We start from the raw sequence: 19,630 nt of genomic DNA on the forward strand, positions 1-19,630 counted from the left end.
AAAAAAAAAAATTAAAGGCGGACTGCGTTGGTAAATGTAGAAAATGCGAAAATGAAGTTTGCTTCCATTCTCCTTTTTTTTCAGAGCGTCAAAAAAGCACGAGCTCAAAAAAGGGGTGTGTACAGTCTGGACAAAAAACACGCGCCTGGACGCAGATTCTCGTTTATTTTACACTTTTACTGGGGAAAAGGAGCTTTTACTCCGCGCAAGAGCGCCTCCTCATGCAATCCACTCACTTGCTTTTTATTATTTATTGACTGCCTTAATTTCCTTTATTATCCTGCAGCCTCATTTCCACAGGAGCTGGAGGGGGGGGAGGAGGGGGCGTTTTTTCACTCATAATTTACATTTACTAAACAGTCCAAGAATAAGAGGGGTCCTTCTCCCCTCGTCCCACCTTTTTGTCTGCTTGGAGGTGTCACTCACGGACTCTTATCGCGTATTCGACCACATTATGTCAAGATTTAGATGAATTATTGATGTTTTCTCTTTTTTTACTCTGAGAAGTAAACGGAGGAGGATGGAGGAAGAAGAGGAGGGGGAGCTGGGGGGGTGGTTGATGGAGATTTGAAGGTGCACCTGATTCCCTCCCTCTCCATCCTCGCCGATGCTCATGTACATTTAGCTTTTTCTTTCTGTGCGCTTCTGCTGCTGCTGCTGCGTCGATGTGGATGACATCTCTGCACCGAGACAAACTTTATTCGCACATCCTTCGTCGGTTAATTGCCTGGTCCTTTGTTTGCCGCGGCACGCATGCGCACTGGCTGTAGGGTGTGGATGGGAGAGATGCCACCTTGCCTATCAATAGGATGGAGGAGGAGGATGGTCTTCTAATTTAGGATTTAATGAATAGAAAATCGATTATGGGACTAATATGTGCTTTTAAAAATATTTATTTATTTATATTCCCAGTGGGATCGTGTGTGGGTGGTGTTTGTTAGAGGATGCTGTACCCCCCCACCCCACAGTTTATGTGTGAATGTTACAGACTTGGATGCTTATTGACTCAGTCGATCAAACTGATGCTGCACTGAGGGGCTGAAATGATTTGCAATCTGTTCATCGTGTTCAGCAATTAAATAAGCAATTATTATCACAATTCTTCCGCCATTAAAGTCATTATCAAACAAAAATGACACAAAGGTGTCTGGTTGTGGCTTCCCAAAGGAGGAAATCTGCTGCTGCTCACTACATATTCATCTTTTGCCATAACTCTCCAGAGTTAATCCATTTTTAAAATGAATAAAAAGTATGGACAGTGAAATAATCCTATTCTTTTCACCTTTGTTCCATTCAAAAAGTGACCTGAGTGACCTCATCATCATTCTAAACGTGTCATTTTCATGCAAACTTTCAGTGTAATGTGTCATATTCACCTGGTTCACAGCAAGTTTCATCTAAAAAAGATGCAAAATTAGAATAAATCCTTTTAAAGGAAGGTCCAACAGAACCGGCTAAAAGGATCGGTCTTGTTTAATCATCCCTGTGTTAGAAATCTATTAATAATTGGAAGCTGTCACTGTTAATATAAACATGAGGGGGGTCATTTGGCTTTGGTCCACAGCACAAAACAATGCAGTTTCATAAAAAAAAGCAAATATTTTTCCACAATTACTACATTTTTCTGACTCATTTTTCCTGCTTGGCTGTAACTCAAGTTTCAGTTCATTTGCACAGCGATGCGCTGTGTTTCCATGTGTTCTTGCATCAGAAATGTTTGCTTGGCCAACAGTACAAATAAAGAAGAACAGCTGGATGATCGAAGGCTTTAAATCGCTAACCTGAGATATGTTCTGCACAATTTGCCTCCTCCGACTCACTTTTCTACGCGTTTCCACAGCGTTTCAAGCACTTGGTTTTGGTGATAATAATGTTTAGGTTACAAATATCGACATAATTACAGCGGACATGTTCGATTATCCATAGCTCATGTTTCCCATCGTGTCCTGTGAACACTGCAGTTACGTTGCCATCTCACAATTTACGGCTGATTTTACTGATTTTGTCCTTAATCCTCCTCTTTATCGTGTGGTTGAATAAGACCGAAGACTTGTTTCTGCTTCCTGAACCGACAGCATCATTATATCTTTGCCATTATCTGATATTCTGCAACCTTAAAGCATTATGTCACCAACTGTGTAATAATATTTTAATTATTCATTACATTATGCATGCCGATGGTGCGTTCTGATTGGTTAATGCATTGCCATGTGACTGTGATGTTCCACCTGCTGTTGTCTTTACCGTCTGTCACATACGTTTACAATAAGGTGTTACTCATAAAGTCAGGACGTATATTCAGCTTCTTTAACTGTTTCCTTGTGAGGTGTTATAAAATCAGAGCGTGTATTCACATGTCCTCTCTGATTGGCTGACGTGAATCCATCTCTGGGTGTGTTCATTCATCTAACTGGATGCAGACAAACAGCAACCTGATGAGAAGCTGCTGCTGTGACTCATGCATTACAGCTGCTCAGGGTGTGTGGAGGGAAGAGAGCAGACACACACTGTGGTGATACCTTACTTACTCTAAAACAGAGAAATAACACGCCTAAAAGTAATGGGACAGCAGTAAAAGTCACCTGTAGTAGCTCCATTTGTCCTGTTGTGTTACACAAAGGCTCAGAAGTGGTTTTATGCTGCCTTTGTTTTGGCAGGACAGCTTTTACCTGATGCCACATGTTTTTAATACCTAAACTGGGGCTGTTGCTGTGCCATTATTGTAATATCTATATTACAAATGTAATAATGAGGGCTGCATTCCATTTAGAGGGAGTTCTATCTATATTACAAATGTAATAATGAGGGCTGCATTCCATTTAGAGGGAGTTCTATCTATATTACAAATGTAATAATGAGGGCTGCATTCCATTTAGAGGGAGTTTTATCTATATTACAAATGTAATAATGAGGGCTGCATTCCATTTAGAGGGAGTTCTATCTATATTACAAATGTAATAATGAGGGCTGCATTCCATTTAGAGGGAGTTCTATCTATATTACAAATGTAATAACGAGGGCTGCATTCCATTTAGAGGGAGTTCTATCTATATTACAAATGTAATAATGAGGGCTGCATTCCATTTAGAGGGAGTTCTATCTATATTACAAATGTAATAATGAGGGCTGCATTCCATTTAGAGGGAGTTCTATCTATATTACAAATGTAATAATGAGGGCTGCATTCCATTTAGAGGGAGTTTTATCTATATTACAAATGTAATAATGAGGGCTGCATTCCATTTAGAGGGAGTTCTATCTATATTACAAATGTAATAATGAGGGCTGCCTTCCATTTAGAGGGAGTTCTATCTATATTACAAATGTAATAATGAGGGCTGCATTCCATTTAGAGGGAGTTTTATCTATATTACAAATGTAATAATGAGGGCTGCATTCCATTTAGAGGGAGTTCTATCTATATTACAAATGTAATAATGAGGGCTGCATTCCATTTAGAGGGAGTTCTATCTATATTACAAATGTAATAATGAGGGCTGCATTCCATTTAGAGGGAGTTCTATCTATATTACAAATGTAATAATGAGGGCTGCATTCCATTTAGAGGGAGTTCTATCTATATTACAAATGTAATAATGAGGGCTGCATTCCATTTAGAGGGAGTTCTATCTATATTACAAATGTAATAATGAGGGCTGCATTCCATTTAGAGGGAGTTCTATCTATATTACAAATGTAATAATGAGGGCTGCATTCCATTTAGAGGGAGTTCTATCTATATTACAAATGTAATAATGAGGACTGCATTCCATTTAGAGGGAGTTCTATCTATATTACAAATGTAATAACGAGGGCTGCATTCCATTTAGAGGGAGTTCTATCTATATTACAAATGTAATAACGAGGGCTGCATTCCATTTAGAGGGAGTTCTATCTATATTACAAATGTAATAACGAGGGCTGCATTCCATTTAGAGGGAGTTCTATCTATATTACAAATGTAATAACGAGGGCTGCATTCCATTTAGAGGGAGTTCTATCTATATTACAAATGTAATAACGAGGGCTGCATTCCATTTAGAGGTAGTTCTATCTATATTACAAATGTAATAATGAGGGCTGCATTCCATTTAGAGGGAGTTTTATCTATATTACAAATGTAATAATGAGGGCTGCCTTCCATTTAGAGGGAGTTCTATCTATATTACAAATGTAATAATGAGGGCTGCATTCCATTTAGAGGGAGTTCTATCTATATTACAAATGTAATAATGAGGGCTGCCTTCCATTTAGAGGGAGTTCTATCTATATTACAAATGTAATAATGAGGGCTGCATTCCATTTAGAGGGAGTTCTATCTATATTACAAATGTAATAATGAGGGCTGCATTCCATTTAGAGGGAGTTCTATCTATATTACAAATGTAATAATGAGGACTGCATTCCATTTAGAGGGAGTTCTATCTATATTACAAATGTAATAACGAGGGCTGCATTCCATTTAGAGGGAGTTCTATCTATATTACAAATGTAATAACGAGGGCTGCATTCCATTTAGAGGGAGTTCTATCTATATTACAAATGTAATAACGAGGGCTGCATTCCATTTAGAGGGAGTTCTATCTATATTACAAATGTAATAACGAGGGCTGCATTCCATTTAGAGGTAGTTCTATCTATATTACAAATGTAATAATGAGGGCTGCATTCCATTTAGAGGGAGTTTTATCTATATTACAAATGTAATAATGAGGGCTGCCTTCCATTTAGAGGGAGTTCTATCTATATTACAAATGTAATAATGAGGGCTGCATTCCATTTAGAGGGAGTTCTATCTATATTACAAATGTAATAATGAGGGCTGCATTCCATTTAGAGGGAGTTCTATCTATATTACAAATGTAATAATGAGGGCTGCATTCCATTTAGAGGGAGTTCTATCTATATTACAAATGTAATAATGAGGGCTGCATTCCATTTAGAGGGAGTTCTATCTATATTACAAATGTAATAATGAGGGCTGCATTCCATTTAGAGGGAGTTCTATCTATATTACAAATGTAATAATGAGGGCTGCATTCCATTTAGAGGGAGTTCTATCTATATTACAAATGTAATAATGAGGGCTGCATTCCATTTAGAGGGAGTTCTATCTATATTACAAATGTAATAATGAGGGCTGCATTCCATTTAGAGGGAGTTCTACTCTACTCTACAGGTGCTGAAGTGGAATGCAGCCGCTTTAATACACCTGAGATTAGCATCTTATATTAGCTTATATTATCATTATCACAGTATTCAACAATGGCATTGTGTATCGTATGTTTCCTTAATGTCCTTCAGCCCTAAACCAAGCAGCTGCAAATAACAGGGAAGCAGTTAGAACCCGGGTCTGATGACAGTTTGCGGTGCAATGCCACCATCACCCTCCTCCTGCCTCCTTAAAAGTGTTTGTGTGGGCTTGAAAAGTAGAAAACATTCATTTTGTGACAATTTAAAGGAATACAAAGACCTGAGAATGTCACGATCTGTCAACGGCACTTTAGGAAACGATCATTTTACACTTTTTTTAACCTTTATTATGAAGTATGTTTGAGTGCTTGAGTGACAGCTATAGAAAATGGGATTGTGGAGTCAAACTGCAAGGCTTCATGGGTTTTATGGATTTAAATGTGATCGGCTAAAGTCAAATAAATGTCTAAATTAACAGGCTTTTTATCTTTATTTATTACATTTTTAAGTAAAAGCAGCCTAGAATGCAGAATACTTGCTGTGGCTGAGCTAGAATGATGAAATAACCTGAATTAGCCTGATTTAGCTACGGTTAGCCGTAGCTAACGTAGGCTAACGTATCAGGCTAATGAACCAAGTGAAATATGCTCTCTGGTGTGTTAACCTTCATGGACTAACTTCTACTAACTAAATGTAACAAGAGCAAAGCTCAGAAGCTGATAACTGCATCGCTTTCATTCAGATTGTCTTGAGTTACTGTGTGCATTTAGTGCGCAAATCCTGTTTTAGCTAATAAAACTGTTGACTTTACACCTTCTGAGACGTTTTTGACTCATAACAGCAACCTATCGGTTGTCTTTTGGCGGACTGGAAGTGTCTTTGTGGTCATCTGTGTTCCTATGGTACGAGTCAGTTAACTGCCTCTGTTTTCTGGAAGTGGTTCTTTCTCATTTAGTTTGTGTTTGATGTTGTCATAGATGGTGATATTAGCCTGACAGCTACACGGTTAGCTACCCATCAGCCATCCGTGATGTGTGATGATGTCTCAGTGCAACATTGGAATGGACACGCGTGACTAGTTTGCACATGCAAAGCTTGAACCGAACATGGCTAATTATCATCATAGGTGTTAGCTATCAGGGAGAAACGATGCATGGCATTTGATTTGTGCACATTTCTTTAATGTGTTGCAGCCACTGAAGCTTTGATCCTCACCTCTGCTGGAGGCTACAGGGAATAGGCTACGTTAGCTATCTTTTTGAATTACACAAATGTTCAAACACTGCCACTACTGCTGCTAATATGATGAGGAAAAAGGTAGAGGCAGTCGGTTGAACTCAGCTGCTGCTCACACATGGCAACTGCTTTACATATCCCAGCCTGTGTCCTCTTTTCATCACAGAGGTGTACTTAAACCATCAAGTTTCTGCAGCACAGTGCTCACCTGAAAGCTAAGCTGACACATCCTGCCACTGCTGGTCCTCACAGAGCATTTCAAAGCCCCATCTCAACCTAGGAGTCACTTGTAGATTAGGAGACTATATTTCCTCAGCTCTTCCTTTTCAGTGCATGACTTTCATACTATTTTTGCTTCTTGCACTTGTTTTTGGAAGTTTTCATTGTGTCTAATTCTGTCTTTAACCCTCTGAATGAAAGAGCTCAGAGTGTTGGAATGCATCTATTCTCTAAGTATAACATTGAAACAGCTGCTGCAGGAGACAGCTCATGAGTTTCACAACTACTCATGGGGTTGGAGTGTAAAACAGGGGGATGAATTTCTTGGAAAATAGCCACAGTTTGCAGCCAGTTGTTTTATATTGTTTGACAGAGCAGCTAATAGCAGTTTGGATGTGAAGTGTTGGCTGAGCTGTGATAGAAGCATAAAAGGTTCTGTTTCACAGCTGCAGCCTTTAAACCTGGAAAGACTTTCATGCTGCATGTGGCCCCTGTTTGACAGTGTGTCATTGTCTGAGTCTGCAACACGCAGTCCTGTCAGGAATGAGGAAGTTCAGAGTTTCTATTTCCTGTTCGGGGAAGCATGACTATGTATTCTATTATTGTACTTTGTTTGAAATGTTTATTTTTGTCCTGTTTAAACTGAAGAGGTGTCAGAGTGCAGCAGATTATTTATAAAGAAGATGGAGGCGATGTGAAGGATTTGGTCACAACTGGTGTCCGATGATGGCACTGAATCATCTTTACAGTATATCCAGCTGTTTGCTTTGGTTATTTTGGGGTGAAATGAGTTCTTTGTTACATCTGAAACACTTTTACTTTGTTAAAGCTCCTAATTTTGTCACTTTTATCCACAACAACTTGTTTTTATGTTGGGTTTATTTTGTAATGGTTTCTTTCTTGCGCCCTCTAGTGGCTGAAAACAGTCTCATGCAATTTATCCATAAATTTTCCTCAGTTCAAGTGTCCCAGAAATATGTTAATAATAATACATTTCTAATCAAATCTGACAGTTTTAACCTCCAATATTACAGACCAGTGAGAGTTTGGCTTCAACATAAACACAAATGTTACTTTACAGATCATAAAGTCATGTTTCTGACATGTTTGATGTGTCAAACATCAAATGTTTTTCGATGAGTCAGTAGTTCTGAAGCGAAAGTGCAGGAGAATTAAATGGGTTTGTGTCCCTGCCCACCCCGGTCCTGTTTGATGGCGATGCAACATGTCCTCGATAGCTCTTCACCGTGAGCGCCATCTGTCACATCGCGCCTCGTCTTCCAGGAAATTACTGCTCAAACTGAAACCGACAACATTATCTGATACACACCCCAGTGGGGCGGGAATGAACTCTGCAATCTCAGCTTTGCTCGTTGCTGAATCCCAAATCCACTCAGATGTCCTCGTGGATGTTTAATCATGTGGCGAAGGCGGATAAAAGACCCAACGACCTGCCTTCTTATCTGTGAAGAAGCCTGATTTCATCCTAAAAGCACAGCAGACAGACGGTGATAACATTTAGACAGTTATGAGGTTTTAATAGCCAACAAATTTTAGCTGAAACTCTGGCATCTGTGACTGCAAAGTAATTGCTGTGACAGTGGAACAGATTATAGAGTATTTTCAGTGCTTTCCACATACTTTTATAGGTAAATGTCACCTGTGGTTTTATTTAACAATAACTCAAGCAGTTTCACATATCTGATTACCCACAGCAGGTAATAAGGCTAAATCCTGCTATATCTATGCTATATAAATATGCTAAATCCTGCTCTAAATCCTGCTATAAATGCATATATTTGTATATATATATATATATATATATATGTATATATATATGCATGTGTGTCTGATCAAGTCATTACCCAAATTGAAAGTTGAGACATTCCTGATATTGTATGCAAGAGTCAATTATTAACTGCAAGAATATCCTGATATAAAGAAGCATTATAGACTATTATCGATCAGATCTTTTCTGCTGGCTGCTCTGAGGTGTGCAGCAGCCATTTTGTGTAAGTTCACTGAGTTCAACTGAGCAAAATCCTGCAATACCAAAAATCTGCTGAGCTGCAGTGTTGCAGGGAGACACTGTTGGTGGTAATTTGTACATTTGTACACAGTACCTGTGATGGTGAGCGTAAGAGGGGAAGTGCAACAGATGATTGAAAGAAGCAGGGTGCAATAATTGTATTTTATTACTTATATTTACCACTGTGCTCGATAACTAGTGATTTATAATCAGTGTCAGGAGTGAAGGAGGTTTGGTGGAAGCCAAAACAAAACCAAAGGAGGTAATCATGAGCCGGCCTTCATATAACGGGATAAATAAATAAATAAATAAATGAATAAAAAAGGCTGCATGGGGGTGAGAAGTAGGCTACGTTTCAAGTGGTTGTATTTCAGCAGAAGAAGTAGTTGTCCTTTCTGGAGAGGAAAAGCAACTACGACGGTGGATAGAGCTTTTCTTCGGGAGTTACTTTAAACCCTGTGATATTATATGACATTTGTGAGGCTATTGTTTGCCAGAAACAGCTGGTGAGTCATGTCGGTTCGATCGATGGCCAGATGTGCTTCACAAAATTATTTCTATTCATTCCTAAAGCGTATCGAATCTTATTCCAATCGGGCAATAAACTTTTTTTTAAATTTCACATCTAAATTCGATTGAAATATGGTAATTCTGACTGTTTTTCTTCAACCTTGTAGTCAAATTGGATTCATACAGCTAAAGAATTAGCTCAGTTTCCATATAATTGTCACGCAAATCTGAATCAAACTTGAAATTAAGCAACATAGACACCAAATTGTCTCTTAAAACAGAAGTCAGTATGTTGCTATAGGACCTTCTGAACCATCCCACATGGATGCATATCACAGACAAGCTGAGATCTTTTTACTTATTCCTCTCAGTTTAAAACACTGGCATCATTCCCTTAAGTTATTTTCTTCCACAGAGGCAGAAGCAGCTAATTTAAAGATTTTAAAATATCATTTTGGGAAAGGTGGAGCTCTTGATTTATAGATAAAAGGAAGATGTGACTCTTTACCTGTAACTTTACCTCATAGTCGTCTTATCATCTGTTGTCCAGTTTAGATTCTGTAACAGAGGTTTCCATCATGTTCGAAATGTGCATCGAAACGTAGATAAAACGCATTCAGTTGTCTCGTTCGTTTCCATGACGCAGTTGCGTTGTTACAGCTTTTACCGTTATGCACCGGGGGGCCAGTAGATCCGTCCTCGGTGTTGGTTTTACCTCTCGCAAAACACTTACCAGCCAAGGCTGGACAGTGTAGTGGTAAGATTTCCACCTTCCATGTAGGAACTTGGGTTTAAATTCCCTGCATGAAAGGTATTACCTCTGGTAGGAGTCCTTACCGGGGGCGACCACAGCCGCTCACAACGCTCCCAACCCGCCGCCGGAAGCGGCCAGAGAAGCCGGAAGCGGCCAAAGGGGCGGGGCTTATATGAATAGCAACTAGCAGATATATATAATAATCCATCCATACATCGGTTCCCTCTTTCACCATGGATCGTACTCTTGGCAGCCTTCTTTGTGTTTCTTAGTGTTTGCGCTCTGCCGTTTTCCGCTTTTTTCCGCCTTTTTTCCGCCTTCAGAATCCAGATCGGCCCTAATTGGCTGGCGTCGCGTAGCGTCACTGCTCATTTGCATAAAGTTGAGCCTTTCTCAACTCTTGAAGCTCATGAAGCTCACAACGCCGGCCGCTCATCGACGCCAGCTTACATTGAAAATGAACGGCAGCTGGCCGCTCACGCTGCTTTTGGTGTGAGCTCCCGGTTAGGCAACACCCTCTTATCCTACCCGCCTACCTTTAAGTCGCTTTGGATAGAAGTGTCGGCCAAATGCAAGTCTAAAGAGCATCCCCTTCTCTGGTTTGTTTCACTGAGGTTTTCTTTCCCCGGGGCTCCTAACTTGCATGCTTTTGGATGGTGGGAGGAAGCCGGAGAGAACCCACACATTCACGGGGTTCCAGCCAGGAACCCTCCTGCTACGAGGTGACGGTGCTAACCACCACACCACGGTGCAGCCAAGTGTTCAGTAAACACTGATGCGATTTTACAAATTCAATTATCTCGATGTCACTCGTCTCACAGCTTCTGCAGCGAAAGTGCAGGAAAATAAATGTACTCCTTCTTATGTAAGAGCGTGGCCATTTTTAGCTTGTTGCCAAGGTGACGTTAACACGCAGCTTGATGTAATTGCTTGATTTTAATTCAAGTCTGTCACCAGAAATATGAGACTGGCTGTGTTTGCCGATCAGAATTTAAAAAATGGCAATTAGGAAACAGCAATACACATTTTATTCACCGATCTGGATGACGAGCGGCCATCAGCAACCATCAGCATCCTCCTCCTCTTCTGCCGCCAAGTCTTGGAAACGGAACCAACTCGGCTCTTCGTCTGAATCTTAAACAGCGGAGAGACAAGAGGCTGAAAATAATGAGATGGTACAGAGTTTTGACTCGTAGGTGCTCGGCCTTCTCGGGTTTGTGTTGCAGTCCCAGTTCTGTCAGCTCCCATCAGCGAAGGAGAGACGGAGGACGAGGGCGAAATTACAAGAACATCTCTCACTGAATTCTTTTTCCTCAAGACATAATCAAGGGCCTGTCGAAAATACTCAGCGATGTGTGGGTGGTGTGAGACATTGATGAGGTGCTAGATATGCATGTTTTATACGTGCAGGGTTATAGTCAGGAGCGGTTGTTGTTATATTGTTATTCAACATTTCATCGTCATATCTGATGCTTTACAAGCAAAAAACTCATTATTTATACAATTTATACAATTTTTTTTGTCTTTTCTGATATTTTTTCTGAAATATGATTACAAGCAATTCAGCAAATATACATTATCAGTTTTCTCTATATATATTATCACCATTATTTTCTGATTTGAGTATATTGTAGGGCTGTCATAGTTAATCACGATGCAATTAATTAATCTGATGCTTTACAAGCAAAAACTCATTATTTATACAATTTTTTTAGTCTTTTCTGATATTTTTTCTGTTTTCTCTATATATATTATCACCATTATTTTCTGATTTGAGTATATTGTAGGGCTGTCATAGTTAATCACAATGCGATTAATTAATCTGATGATTTACAAGCAAAAACTCATTATTTATACAATTTTTTTGGTCTTTTCTGATATTTTTTCTGAAATATGATTACAAGAAATTCAGCAAATATACATTATCAGTTTTCTCTATATATATTATCATCATTATTTTCTGATTTGAGTATATTGCAGGGCTGTCATAGTTAATCACAATGCGATTAATTAATCTGATGCTTTACAAGCAAAAAAACTCATTATTTATACAATTTATACAATTTTTTTTTTGTCTTTTCTGATATTTTTTCTGAAATATGATTTCAAGAAATTCAGCAAATATACATTATCAGTTTTCTCTATATATATTATCACCATTATTTTCTGATTTGAGTATAATGTAGGGCTGTCATAGTTAATCGCGATTAACTAATTAATGCGATTAATGAAAAAAATAATGTGCTAATTTTTTTTTATCTCGGTTAATCGCGGCCCAGTTTGTCCTCTACTAGACTGGAGTGTGGGACCTCCAGGTGGCGGTAAGGCACCTTCAAGTTGGTTGACAACCGCAGAGATGAAGAAGAAGAAAAAAAAAGTCACCAAGAATTAAGAGTTCTGAATCTGATGTGTCAAATGACTGCAGTTTTTCATTCATTTAACTGTCATCAGGCCCCGTTCTGTTTGTCGTCCACAATGCACTTTTTATTTGAAAGAAGAAATAAAAGATAAGACATTTTTTCTTTGTGTTTATTTGATTCTAACTCTATATTTTTAATATAAAGATTAATCGCGAGTTAACTCTGGAAAGGCGCGATTAATCGCGATTAAATATAATCGTTTGACTGCCCTAGCATATAGATATTACATTCTGCTATTTTTTTGTATTTCAATCAAATGTTTAATGAAAATTAAAACAGAATAATAACAATTTTACATTTTTTAATTAGATATTTCAGTATAATTAATAAGTCATTAAAACTGTCTACATTTAGATTAATATGAGTAGATTAAAAAACATATAATCCAGTAATTTTTCTTTTAATATTTAGATTCAGATATTTTTTCTAAATCAGACTTTATTACTTATTTGTTTCCAGCTGAAACCCAACATCAGCTCAGTGGTGCTGAAATGTCTTGGCTGTTTGGGCTGCTGTAACCAACACTGATACCAACACAAAACACAACCACTTACAGGCTGTCCACGCTGCCCTGGATCCTCAGCGAGTCCAGTCAGCCTGCCGGATAATGCGCGTCTTGGCTTTCAAGCCCCGTGGCTCTTTGTGGGGTTAGCTGGAGTTTAGAGTCAACTTTGTCCCGTGTCCTCGTCTGACCCGGGTCAGTGGCAGTGTTTGACTTCGGGTCTGCCCTCCCTGTCTCACTGTTGTGGCTGTGGACAGTGGACGCCCGCCACGTTCAATTTCCCTCTGCCGGCATCTGGCTGCGAGCTGTAAAGGCGCTGGTGACGGGCCACGCAGATGCAGTGCTGAGAGGGCCAGTTTAGCCAGACCAGACAGACATAAAGGGGGAAACAAGGCGGGGGTTGATGTCTGAGTCTGCAGCTCTGCTAAGTCGGTAAGAAATAGATGCAGTTGCGTTGTTAGATATCGGCCTGAAGCCACTTTTTCCTGCTGCATCAGGGTGCTCAGAGAGGTCAGAGCCACATTTTCCGTTCTTCTGTGTGAGCTCTGGTAAAACCCACAAAGAGGTTGTGCACAAAACTCGACTCGAGTGAAGCTCATTCATTAAACGCTTTGTCCTGTCATCCCTCCAGGGGAGAAATCTTTTAACTCCCAGAGGAGAAGTTTGCAGGATTTAGTGACATCTACTGCTGAAATTGCAAATTACAGTCAACTGAACTACCTGATTTTATTAATCTGCTATTAATCTTTTTGTTTTCAGACTTTTTTAGAACAAGCCTGTTGTGCTTTGCAGCATGACTGAGGTCCACACTGTATGTAAGAAGTAGATGTCGCCACCATGATGTCACTTCCTGGTTCGTAAAGGAGGGTTTGACTCCCAGAGTTATTGATCATGGACTTTATAGAGTCAGTTAGCATGTGTTTAGATATGGGTTCTTTTAAGGATCCTCTGCACATTAATCACAAAGAGTGGCACCATAAATTTATGCATCTCGGATACAGCTTCAACACAATAAGATAAGCTGGTAGCAGCAACTTAGGGACAGATATTCTGACAGAGAGAAATGGAAAATGCAGAGAGTGTTGCATTTCTGCTCTGCGTGGGCAGCATCAGCTCTCAATAAAAGCTGTTTTTATGTTCATCTTTTGCTTCTGAGCTCATGGCCTCATTTAAATGTCTGAGGGAATCTTTCTTTCCCTTCATGCATCAGATTTACGGGAAGAGTTTAAAGATGATTCCAGGAAGGTTCTTTATATTTTCCTTTGGATTCAGATCTAGCTTGTAAAGCAGATCATAAACATCACAGAAAAGTCCCCAGAAAGCAGGGAGGAGTTATGACTTCCATCTCTGGGCTCAGAGGCAGAAAGAAGAAGGATTATTCGAAAAGGCAGCTTGTGTCCCCACTTCTGATCGATTGAGCCCATTTTAAGTCCTGTAAAATACCCAAAACACAAAACCTTCTCACATATAAGGCCGCTGGAGTTAACATTGAGTCATTTCAGCTGGAACCTGTCAGCAGATGAAATACAGCATCCGACCGTGAGCATCCGATCTGCCCCTGAGGCCCTGCTGGCTGTAAGGTGGATGCTTTATGAGCTAAATAAGTAAATATTCTCAGTTCCAAATGATTTGGGTAGAAGAGAAGATCGTTTTCACAGTAATTTAGTTTTCTTTTTAGATGTTTATTGTATCAGATCAGTTAAAAAGAATTACACACATATGTGCAGGGCTGTGAAAAGTCAGCTTGTAAGAAGGAGGCGGCGCCTTCATGGCTTGCTTGATGCACGGCGTTGATCAGGGACAGAGTTCTGTTTATCTTCATGAGCAACATGTGTTTGGCTGAGTAAACACATTGTGAATTAAAACTAGACTCTTTACAGTTCGGTTGGTCATAAACAGTCTTGGGAGTATCAGACAAACCGATACTTGTTGCTAAAGGACAAATCTCCACGTTTCTTTGTGTAGAAAAGCATAAATATATCCCTCAGAATCTGGAGATGCTCTGTGCTGCTGAAGAGGAGATTTCTTTACAATCTCAGTGCAAAAACACTGCAAAAAAACTGATAACTCTCTTGTAAAACTGCCTTCAATTTGCAGTTAATGAGCTACAGCATGCAAAACAACTAGCAGCATTTCCCATCAGAACAAATCATTCCATTCCCAGAACTTTCTCAGAAATATCACTTGGCTCCAATCTGCTTTGAAAAAAAAGGGCTGCTCTGCTTACCAGTGCAGCCCTGCAGAGTTATTGATTGATGTTGGACCATGTCTGGCTCTGGGTAGAAGCTGAGGGCCTCAGGGACCTGTGCAGACAGATGGAAAGGAGGATGGTGTGGGACACTGGGAGAGCAGGGCTGCTAGTGGTGGGCTTAAAGCTGCAGTGCTATTGATTGACACAAGAGATAGAGCCCTCGGAAGCCCAGCTGACAGCAAAACAAAGAGAAAAGACGTGTTCTGCTCAGGAACAATCCCTGGGTGGTTTGGGCAGCCAAATGGAGCCAAGATCCTTACCTGACATGAGCAGATTACTTGCAGTGGTATCACTGGACTCCAGGAAGCAGATAGGCAGTAATTAGACACATCCCCACTTCAAAATCTAAAGCCATCACAGACATTCACTCCACTCCATACAAGGCTGCATCATTATTGGTGGGTTACTCCTGCCTTTTGTCCTTTGCATGGCTGGTAAATGCATTTTCTCAGACTTCTCTGGACATGAAACAGCTGTGCTCAGTTGAATCCTGTGCAGCAATTAAGCCAAATGCACAGCCAGTAAAACTTCTCCAGGACAAACGTTTGTTTTAGAGTTTATAATGACAGATAAAGCACACCTGTGCTCTGCCATGAAAGCACGCAGATGTAGGTCACAACTGTGTCACGTCACAGCAAAGGATACAAAAGGCAGAGAGCAATCAGCAGCGAAATGGAACAAAAGCAATTAAAGGGAAGGAAATGTTCCAGAGCTGATCAGGGTACATTTAAGATGTAAATGTGTTGGATGAAGACAAACACCCCGTGTCTCAAACCAATCAGTAGCAACACTAACCGTATACTTTATGTCGAAAGTCGAGAGCCCAGAGCTGTGCTTTTTATTAGATTTCTGCTTCTAATGCATGAAAATTCCCTTTTTTGTTGTGTCTGTAGAAATGTTTCTCAATCCAGTTGGAACATCTGTGGACAATTTATTCCAAATAATCAAATGTTTTATTTGCATTTCTGGTTATACTTATAGTGAAAACTATAATAAAATACCTGTAAACCTATTAATGAATATCAGAAAATATATGTTGATTTGCCAGCAGTGTCAACATAGGAAGCTATGAATAGAGTATGTGACAGATACGATCTAACCACAGACACAGAAAGAAAATACACTAATGTGTTGTGGTATTGTCAGCTGTTAAAGGGGAACTCCGGTATTTTTAAACCTTATTTCTGGCATGAAATACGTTCATCTCCTCACCGAGAACAGTTTGGTGAAAGTCGGCGTCCTTCAGAAGATATTTAAATAACTGGAGATCCATATAACGGAGTGAACGGGGCTTAGAGGATGCAGCCTCTAAATAAGGCATTATCTGTCTTTATTTCACCAATACTTTAAGAAGAATGAATGAATGAACGTGTGCTATAGCTCTGTTAGCTCATAGCTGCTGTTATGTGGCTACTTGCAGCTATAGGAGAGCTAACGGAGGGATTTCTACACAGGCACTCTACTGGGACCACTTCATCCACACGCCCCCCTGCAGCACAGTTTATTCACTCCGTGCTCTGTGACAGTCGGCTAACTTCACACAGAGTTTGCTGCTGATAGTTTTGTGCAACATGGCAGGATATTTATCAGATTTTGTCAATGTGAACGACGACTTTGAGTAAAATTCATTCATTCATTCATTCTTCTTAAAGTATTGGTGAAATAAAGACAGATAATGCCTTATTTAGAGGCTGCATCCTCTAAGCCCCGTTCACTCCGTTATATGGATCTCCAGTTATCTAAATATCTTCCAAAGGACGCCGACTTTCACCAAACTGTTCTCGGTGAGTAGATGAACGTATTTCATGCCAGAAATAAGGTTTAAAAATACCGGAGTACTCCTTTAAGTCTTTAAAGACGAGAGTAATTATAGAAGAGTAGCTATTCAAACTGTATGGGCTGCAGCGTAGGCCTTTGAGGGCTAACGCCATTTGGCACAGCACCTTATTACAGATTTGTGCACGTAAACCTGCCTGATTTCTTCCATATTGTCAGAGAGCAACTGTTCAGTTATGAGCAAACATGTTGAAAGTGCTGTTTATAAGGTTAGCACCGGCAACATCTTGCTGGCATCTCCCATCACCATAGCAACAGATGGGGAATTAAAGCATATTCTGAGGTCAGACCAAGAAGTAGCAGCACACAATGAACCAAAACCCTGCTTTGTCCGTGCACACATGAGCTGCAGTAGTTAAGACACCGACAACTCGTAATTAGCCTACTTCATACAACACAAGCTAAAAAGAAACATTGCATGCTAACGTTAGCCAAGCCAAAACCCTCCGTGCACACATGAGCTAGACCACTGTCTGCTGCAGGTAAGACACCGACAACAAGAAACATTGCATGCTAACGTTAGCATACCTCTCCCTTTAAATCAACTGAAAGTAATGCTACCTAATACCATGAATTTAAACAAGCTGGTCTCATGATTAAAGCATAAATTAGGCACTTTGACGAGAGGTTTATTCCATGTCTGAACATGAAATAATCAGGTGGGAGAACTGGGCAGGACAGCTATGTGTGTTGATCCACCTCCAAAACTCTCCAGCCATTTTAAAACTGATTATCAATCTTTTTGCTTCCACAAAACTGCTGAAAAATGCACGTTGTTGCACAATACTAATGGTCCAATGGCAAGAAAACACTGAATTGAACTTATGCGTGGACTGTGTTTATCTCTGTTAAACTATCCTGCAGCAGGTCCTCATCCCTGTGCTGACACCTGTTCAGCATATCAAAGTATTCTTTTGTTCTCTATGTGTGCTTAAAGCAAGACAGAAAAGGCAAGGTATTCAAATAATGCACAGAACGAAGCTGCTGTGTGTGATCAATAGCATGCAAGCACAGCTGAGAACACAGTGCTGAGTCCTCCTCACGCCAGAGTCCACATATAATAAAACCACAGGTTATGTCATGATGCAGCATTTTTTATAGACTTATTTAAATCAGTTGTAACAAGCCTGTTCGCTGTTGTATATTCAAAAAAATGACAGCGTGTGCACATTTAGCACTTATTTCTATAGTTTTTTCTATGTTTGGGATGCCGAGTTTGTGCAAGAATAACCCCTCCGGTTCATTAGTTGTTTACTGCTGCCTGCTGAATTAAAAGAATAATATATAATCCATATATTTGGCTGGTGAGTCGCAGTTTTTCTTCAGCCTCACACATTCCCAGCCTACCAGTCTGTTGGGCCTTCTCATTTAAATTCTGCTCCGTCTGTGATGAAAGATGCAAAGACGACATCACAATTCCTTTGATAGTATACGCAAGCGGGGTATTTGATAGCCCTTGAAGTCTTCTATCTTAACAACATGTAGCTGAAGCTGCAGTGTGCATTAGGACGAGGGCTTATTGGCAGGAGTCTGTGATGGAGTCGACGATAGAGCTGGCTGTCACAACAGTTTGGGAAGAGTGTCTTTGAAATGACAGAGGACTAATACATCCACCGCCGTCATCTCCAACCCCGCTAAGGGTCCATTTTGGTTTTGTGGTTTATGGTGTGTGCTTTATTGCAGCTTATCTTACACTTACATGTACATGCCTGCTCAAAATGGCTGCCGCGAGGACAGCTGGCCCGAAGTAGCCAAGAAGTGTCGAACATAATGTATCAGCAAAGGGAAATTAAAATCTGATGATTGACTTCAGATAAACACAGTTTGGATTAAAACGAACCCAGTTACTGATGCTCCACGAGGTGCCCCTCAAAACCGCTTCTGATTGGACAAATTGAGAAGAAAACGGACAGCACATTAAAGTGAACGTTTTATGGTGATGAATGAAAACACCGCAGGCTAATTTACATCCTCACACCCTCGTACCTGATCTGTTACTCTGTGATACGACGCAGAAACAGTCAGATTAGCTTGGAAGTTGTTTTCTTCTTCATTACAAACCTGACAGCAGCCAACCAATCAAGCTGCCTGATGTTATCAGTGATGAAACCAAACTGACCATCTGAATTATATTCCTCATTCCCATCGTGCCGAGGGTTGGAGACACGTCTGCAGAGCTGGGCCTGTTAGTGCTGATAAAGACTAAAATATGCACCATGAAATTCATGTTCTGCAACACTCAACATAGATATTAAATATATTCTATTAAGAAGAGATTCAGAGGCACCAAAATGTTATTTTTAGGATTAGCTTCCTCTTATTAGCCTTGTAATGTTTGCTAACTTTAGTAAATAAAAATAAGATGCCAACAGATTGTTGCTGTAGTTTGATCAGCTGTGACCAGTGCTGTGAGCGTAGTTATGGTTTTACACGAAACGTGCACTAGCAAATGATCAAGTGTGCACAATGACAGCATTAGCCGCAGCTAATGATAGCTTGCGTTAGCGTACGTTAGCTTAAAATATATTCTATTAAGAAGAGATTCGGAGGCACCAAAATGTTATTTTTAGAATTAGCTTCCTCTTATTAGCCTTGTAATGTTTGCTAACTTTAGTAAATAAAAAGAAGATGCCAACAGATTGTTACTGTAGTTTGATCAGCTGTGACCAGTGCTGTGAGC

General features: G+C 39.9%; 1 protein-coding gene across 1 annotated transcript in view; it reads left to right on the top strand.

Moving 5' to 3' along the window:
• Positions 1-19,630, top strand: part of basp1 (brain abundant, membrane attached signal protein 1) — a 61,617-nt gene that overhangs the window by 326 nt on the left and 41,661 nt on the right. The gene's annotated exons all lie outside the window — the stretch shown is intronic.

Source organism: Leuresthes tenuis, unplaced genomic scaffold (genome assembly GCF_036924035.1).
Source record: "Leuresthes tenuis unplaced genomic scaffold, fLeuTen1.0.hap1 SCAF_14, whole genome shotgun sequence".
NCBI lineage: Eukaryota > Metazoa > Chordata > Actinopteri > Atheriniformes > Atherinopsidae > Leuresthes > Leuresthes tenuis.